This window comes from Dasypus novemcinctus, chromosome 4 (genome assembly GCF_030445035.2).
Source record: "Dasypus novemcinctus isolate mDasNov1 chromosome 4, mDasNov1.1.hap2, whole genome shotgun sequence".
Taxonomy (NCBI): domain Eukaryota; kingdom Metazoa; phylum Chordata; class Mammalia; order Cingulata; family Dasypodidae; genus Dasypus; species Dasypus novemcinctus.
This window is the reverse complement of record NC_080676.1, coordinates 116,957,093-116,964,435: the sequence shown is the minus strand read 5'-3', so window position 1 is coordinate 116,964,435 and position 7,343 is coordinate 116,957,093. Positions and strand designations below refer to the sequence as shown.

Genomic DNA, 7,343 nt, shown 5'->3' with positions numbered 1-7,343 from the left:
CTGGGGAGCATAAGTTCCAAGGTAAGGCCCACCGGCAGGGTGCCAAATTCCTAAGCTCTCTGCCCTGCCTATAGATTCTGGATGTCTCTAGAGCCCTCAGGAGCCCCACTTTTTAAGACAATATTTACTGTGGCAGTCAATGTGATCCTGCTGAGACATGCATAATTGTAACCTCTGGAATGACTCCTGACTCACTTTGAAATCTCTTAGTCAAAAGAACTTATTTGTATTTACCATTTCTCCCTTATGGTCAAGGTCCTTTTCCATTGCATTGCTAGTTGGCATTTGGTAATAATCCTTCTGTGCCAGGGAGGCTCATCCTTGAGAATCATGTCCCATGCTGAAGGGAAGGTAGTGCATTTATATGCTGTTTGGCTTAGAGAGAGGCCACATTTGAGCAAAAAGGGGACCTTCAGGAGGTAAATCCTAGACAACATATAATAGTAGGCTAAGTTTCAATTGCAAAAGAAAAGGTTCATAAATACAATAATCAATATCAAGGGCCTGGCACAATGGTCTGTCCTCCTTAAAGTCACCAAACCCATCAGTGGATTAATGAAATTAAAAGCCCAGTTAGTTCAATTTTAATGCAAGGCTTTTTCATGATCTTTATGCATAGTTTTCACATAAATGCATGATATAGCTACAATTTCCCTGTTGCCTTAACAAATGCAGAATAACTGAGAAATTATGAAAGTATTGAAAATATTAAGACTAATATACAATAGATTATAGTTAAAATACAGTTATAATACAAGAGAATACTATCAAGTTATTGAGACATGAATATATAAGAATCAACTAGTTTTTGAGATAAATGGGATTTTTTGCTGGAGCATTTGATTGTATAGTAGTTTAGAGTTATTACTATGTGCTTTAACTGAATTTGGGGAAGTGGACTTGGCCCAGTGGATAGGGCGTCCACCTACCACATGGGAGCCCACGGTTCAAACCCTGGGCCTCCTTGACCCGTGTGGAGCTGGCCCACATGCAGTGCTGATGTTGCGCAAGGAGTGCCCTGCCAAGCAGGGGTGCCCCCACATAGGGGAGCCCAATGCGCAAGGAGTGCACCCCATAAGGAGAGCCGCCCAGCACAAAAGAAAGTGCAGCCTGCCCAAGAATGGTACTGCACACATGAAGAACTGATGCAGCAAGATGACACAACAAAAAGAGACACAGATTCCCATGCTGCTGACAACAACAGAAGCAGACAAAAAGAACACTCATCAAGTGGCCGCAGAGAAGATACAGCTGGGATGGGGGTGGGGAGGGGGAGGGGGAGAGAAATAAATAAAAAAATAAAACTTAAAAAAAACTGAATTTGATCAGTTGCTATTTTTCCATTATACCATCATAGTAGACTTGGTAATTTCCCCTTTTTTAATGCATTTGTTTTACCTAGTTGTGATAGATTGAATTATGAACCCCAATGAAAGGAATGTTCTTAATCTTATCAACATTGCTGTAAGAATTTATTTGTAAATAGGACTTTCTAAAGATATTATTATGTTAAGATGTGGCCAACTGAATCATGGTGGGACTTAATCTGCATTATGGAAGCCTTCTCGACAGGGAGAAGCCAAAAGTCAACAGAAACCAGAAGAGCAGACACAAAGAAAGAGAGATTGCCATGCGATAGGAAACAGAGATGCAAGCCAAGGACTGTGGCAAGCCAGAAACAAAATGCTACTGTCTTTGGGGAATAAACGTCTTTGCTGATTCCTTGATTTTAGATTTATAGTACTCCAAACCATAAGCCAATTAATTACTATTGTTAAGCCAATGCTTTGTGTAGTATTTGTCATAGCATCTCTGGCAAACCAAGACAACGGTCTTCAAAAAATTTTCCCAGCCATATTATACATTGTAATGTGCAAAACACCCTGCTGCAATCTTTCAAAGAATGGTATGGCAACAGATAGGAACATTATTTAAGAATTGATGCTCGTCTTGTTCAGTTACCCCTTCTCCCAATTTTAGAGATGAGATAACTAAGGCCCTATTCAACTAAGGTTAGATTGTTCCATATTGACAGACCTGGAACCTTTTCATCCAGTTGCCCTTCTGTCCTATTATACTGTGAAGCAGTTTAAAAGTAAGTCTTGAGTTTAGGTACTAGAAGGAAAATTTTAATGATTTATATAAAATAACCCTTCTAAATTATGTACCTGATTTTCTGTTGATGCTTTAAATATAATAGTAATTCCTAGACAGTGATCTAAGTAGATCTTCTACTCACAAAGTAAATAGACATCATCTTAGAATAGGGATTATTTACAATCCAGTCTTCTCCTTGGATATTATGGAACGATTAAATTATATTATTCAGTATCTTCATGCCTCTCTATCTGACTTTCCTTCCAAAAGGAGACTGAACAATTATCTGCTGAAGATAAGGAAGGCACAAAGTTAATCTGGATAACTAAGAAAAAACTAAAATATTTCCTGTAAACACAAGGAGGGATTGCTTGTTTGCTTTTGTTTGCATTATGGATGGAAATTTCAATCTGCAGTAATTTTTTCTAAAACAGGGGGAGGGAAAGTTACTTAAAATAATGCTCTTAAAAATTGATCCTTTGATATCATAGAATGAGTCAGTGAATCTTATTTATGAGGCATATGAGAGCAGGTTAATCTTCTGTAGTTAATAAAATAACTCAAGTTAAAGAGAAACTATTAAGGAAAGTTTGCATTATCTGGGCCTACACTATTTGTCTTAATTGTGCCTACACTACTTACAACTTTTTATAGCTTCTGAGCCTTTTCCTTAATTTTGCACTGTATGGCTGGCTTTTATGGTTAACTTAGTAGTGCTGTAAATTTAATTGAAAGGAACAAGAGAGTTTCAACTTAGTCTTAAACTAAGAACAATATTATAAACATAGCGCAATTTGTCCTTAAATGACAATCCATCTCTGGCAAAAGCTCAAGAAATAGATTTATTTGTACTTATGTCCCTCAATTCACATATTTAAGATGCAAAACAAAAAAGACCCTTAAGTACTGACACTTTCTGAATCTTTCATCTCAGCTTTCAAAAAGAACTTGACTGTGATAATTTAATTCATTTTAAACAACTTAAGAGAAATGAACTTAGACATTGACTGAGATTCTGGCCTCTTGGTCACTGAGATTCTGGTTTCTAAAATGTAGTAGGATATCTAAAGCAGCAACCTTCATTGTTTAATTTATAATATTCCCTAGTCACTCAGAAAAAATCTTACTGAGTGCATCTGTGTCCTACCTGCTGCTTTAGGTATCTGTGCACTGAATAGCAAATCAAATACCTGAGAGTACAACGTCCTGTTGCAGAACACAAGTGCATTTCATTACTGATAACCTTAGCAATGTGTTTGTTGCAGCAGCAATAGCAGACACTTCTGAAATTTTAGGTCCTTTTTGCATCATAGGTAGGGTCTTCCCTACACCTTCACTTAATAAAATCTACTTCCCAGATGTTCTATTGATGGTTCACTTAACTGCACAAGTCCAATCATGTCATCTTGGAAGCATCCTAAAGTAGAGAGGTCTTCAGCCCTCCAGATTTCATTTAGTTCTATTGCACTAATCATTTATTTCTATTGCACTAATCATATCCCCCTGTTACAACTATTAAACAGAAGTAAATTTGCTAGATTTGGACTTCCTTAGAGTATCTTTTAAATCTCTGTGAACAGCCTGCCCTCTGCACTGTCATTGCAGGAAACTCTTCTAATCTACTCTGCTGAAATGGCAAAACCTTGGTTTCTCTCAATGGCTGTCATGGACAAGAAGTGTTAAAAATTACTCAAGGTATAAGTATAAAATCAAGGTGGTCAGTATCAAATCTTCTGGGGAAATCACTTTGCTCTATTACAAAAGTTATAAATCTTGGCTTGCTCTTCATTATACTTTCCTAAATGAGAAGTCATAACCACATATTAAGTATTTCTAGAAGACAAGGATTGGAACAGTGCATATCATGGCACAGGGAATTGAGGTTTAAGAATTATGTGAGAGAATGAGAACATGAAATAAATGCTAATGATAATCTGAAGTCATTACCATAGTAATTCAGCTAACATCTACTGAATACAGCTAAGTGCCAAGCATTAGAGTGCATGCAGTACCTCATTTAAATATATGATGCCTGAGAAAATGGACATCACCTATGGAAGGAAGATGGGCTGGGAAATACAGATCTAATCTATAAAGAAGATTAATATAAGATGGTTTTTAGATGACAGAAAGTATTGGGAGGACAGAAAGCATACAGAAAAGATCTCTCAGAGTTCCTCTGCGGTCGATTTGAGACAGTCAAACCCATGTCGCAACACAATCCTGAGTGGGTCAGCCTGCCAACAGCAGAGATGATACACATAGCCTATCGCCATCCCTGACAGCTTTGGAGACCCGGTACAGTGATGGAAAAACGCCACTCTCCAAGGAACACTCAAAATTCTAGGGTATCTCAAATCAGGTTTGGGGAGCTTCTGGTAGGCTGCAACTGAAAGAATTCTGTTTATAGGGCTGTAAAACATTGGTCTGGAAAGAGATTTAAGACCAAGAACAGGAAGGTCAAGTTTCTTTCTCAAGGTCAAAATCAGATGGGAACACTGGAGATGTATTCTAAGCAGCTCCACAGTAAAACACTTGGAATACTTCAGAATAAAGCTGTGGATAAACTCCGACCCACTGCCCTGCCTTATAGCCCTTTTCCTCTAACCCCCAACCTCAACCCCAATTCTTTTTCCTTTGTGAAATTGTGAATAAATTGATTTTTAGACTCAGTCAATGGATGGTTTACAAGCCCACTTAAGAAGATTTCACTTTCCTTCTCTGATGTCACCTCATTCCCAACCCTGCCCGCACCCTCACCCTCCACCCCGAGCCAACCAGGGCAAAAAGAGCTACGGGAAAGGAGACACAAAGAAGAAAAGGAAAAGGATTCGAAAATCATTTTATTTCAGATGTTTTCAGAAAGGTTGTTCACTTCATTTCCAGATTCCATGAACAGATAATCTCCAAGGTATCACTTAGGTTAAAGAGACGGGACTTCTCCCTCCCCCCTTCTCCCGCCCTCCTCCGCCACGCATCCGTGGAAGGGGAGGGAGGAGACTGAGGAGAGAAGTGAGAGAAGAGAGGGCGGCGGAAAAGTGACAGAAACAAGAAGAGAAAGGAGTGCTAGGGGAAGGAAGAGGTGAAAGCAGGAAGAGAGGGGTTTTAGGCTCAGTGGGGAGCCCCGGGCGCACGCCCGCCTGGCGCTCCAGACTCTCCCGAGCACAGAGCCCGAGTTCCGCAACGCGCAACCCGCTCCGCAGACCCGAAAGCAACCGAGGCGTGCAGCTCTCCGCCCGGCAGCGGCTCGCGCCCCGCATGGCAGCCCCTGCCCGCCCACGTCCCGGGCCTGGGGAGCACTTCTCCCGCTCCGGAAGGCTGCGGGATTGCTCTCGGGGTGAGTTTGCGGATCTGCGCGGAGCGGCGGAGAGCGCGCGGCAGCGGTGGCTGGCGCACAGGTGGGGAAGGAGAGTGGCGGAGCCCCCGGGCCGGAACCTGCTCTCCTAGGGAGGGCTGCGAAGTTCTGCGGGGCCGGCACCTAATTCCTTTTGCAACACTTCTTTAAGGCGGAGGAGCAGCCCTGGCATTCATAATTGTTATTTCCCACTCCTCCTTCCACCTCTGTTTCCCGGGGCGAAGTTGCAGGGGAGCAGGCGTGGTCCTGGGCGGGGCAGGTGGTCTGGGCTGAGCGAGTGGGGCCTGGCCCTTGCCCAAGGGCGGGGGATGACAGTCTGTGCAGGGACACCTCTCTTAGGGCGCAGGCTCCCCGCGCTTCCTGCCCTGGGGAGCCACTAGGCTGGAGGCAGGGCATGGGCCAGAATCCGGAGCCGGTGGGGGAGAGCGGGTGTTGGAGGGCGGGGGGAGGGGAGACGGGAAAAGTCCTTGAATCCATCCTTCGGTGAGATCTGGGGCGGATTCAGGGACAGGAACAGAAAAATGTGGGAAGACGGGAGAAACCATAGATCGCAAATCTCTTGCAGTTTACCAACTTATTTCCAGCGGGTAGGAACCACAGAGATAAAGGGGCACCCTGCGCTTCCACCTCGCGGCTGCAACGTGTCTAGGTTGCTGCAGGTTCTGCCCGGTGAAGGCGCCTTCCTGTTAGCTGGGGTAGTTGAGGAAAAGAGAGAGGTTCTGAGCTGCCAGCAGAGTGGGGATTCATCCTAGGTTATGAATAAGCAGGTTTGGTGTTCCCTAAGGGACTGCGAGAGCCGCATCTGTGCGTAGAAAGTATACAGAGATTAATATTTTGAGTGCCTCAAATGCTGGATTTGATTTTGGGGTTATTTCGGTTTGCACATGACAGCCCCTGATAGGGCATTGGACGGGCACCGAACAGGCGCTGCCGCGCACTCAGGCAGAAACCTTTGGAGAAAACCTCGTTTCCCTGGCTGTAAAGTGTTTCGAATACCTGGAGGATTGTAACATAGTTGAATTAAGTGAACGTTTTAAAAGACGTAAACGGGTGGCGTCCTCCCACTCCTTTTCTAGGATATCTGTAATCTTTGCAGTTTGATTAAATTTTAGTGGAAGTGCAAGTGGGGTGGGGGGGGGGGGGGAGAACAAGAACAGAACAGAAAAGTGGAACGAATTCGAAATCGGTTTACTCTGGTTTCCTTTACAAATCTTTGAGATGTCACTTGGTACCTAACAATTTAGTGATGCTCAAGTGTGCTTTACTACATTTGTCTGTGTGTTTGTTGGGGAATGTGGACTTAATTGGCTACCTTTCACTATTTGGAATAGGTAGGTCAACACCCAAAGGAAACCTGAGAAATACTAGGCTCTGCTACTTGTTCTCACTTAGAAGTATTGCTCCTCCTTTTCCTCCCTTCCTCTACTCCTCCCCAAACTCAGAAATAAGTCCATGTATCACCACTCTTTCTCCTACAAGGAAAAGGTAGTTCTTGCTCTCTCCACCTCCCACTCCAGTAAATCTGTTTCAAGGTCAGTCTTGATAATTACAGTAGTTATTCACTGTTTCCAGTGAGAAGTGATTTTCTATGCTTTGGATAGATTGTCCACGAAGGAACAAACGCAAATATTTCTAGAATAAATACCTGCCTGGTTTCCAGGTATTTCCAGGTATGAAAAATAACTTTTACTTATTTTATCCAAGAAATTTTAGTTTATTTTTCCACACCCTTTATGGTTAGCATGAATCATTTATTCAAGGGTCAGTTAAGGATAATGGACTTAATACATATGCACGGTTTGGTTTTCTTCAACAATATACAAAGAACTCTATTTGTAAAAATGAAGACTTTAAAAAATAATGTCATTTTGGCCACCTTGCATCATAACCC

At 42.5% G+C, this 7,343-nt stretch overlaps 1 protein-coding gene across 1 annotated transcript in view; it reads left to right on the top strand.

The window, feature by feature from the left end:
• Positions 1–5,129: 5,129 nt before the first annotated feature.
• ZNF654 (zinc finger protein 654) overlaps positions 5,130–7,343 on the top strand; it is a 365,546-nt gene continuing 363,332 nt past the window's right edge. Inside the window, exon 1 of the mRNA XM_058296049.2 lies at positions 5,130–5,434. The gene's annotated coding sequence lies outside the window, so the exon portion shown is untranslated. The remainder of the gene's footprint in view (positions 5,435–7,343) is intronic.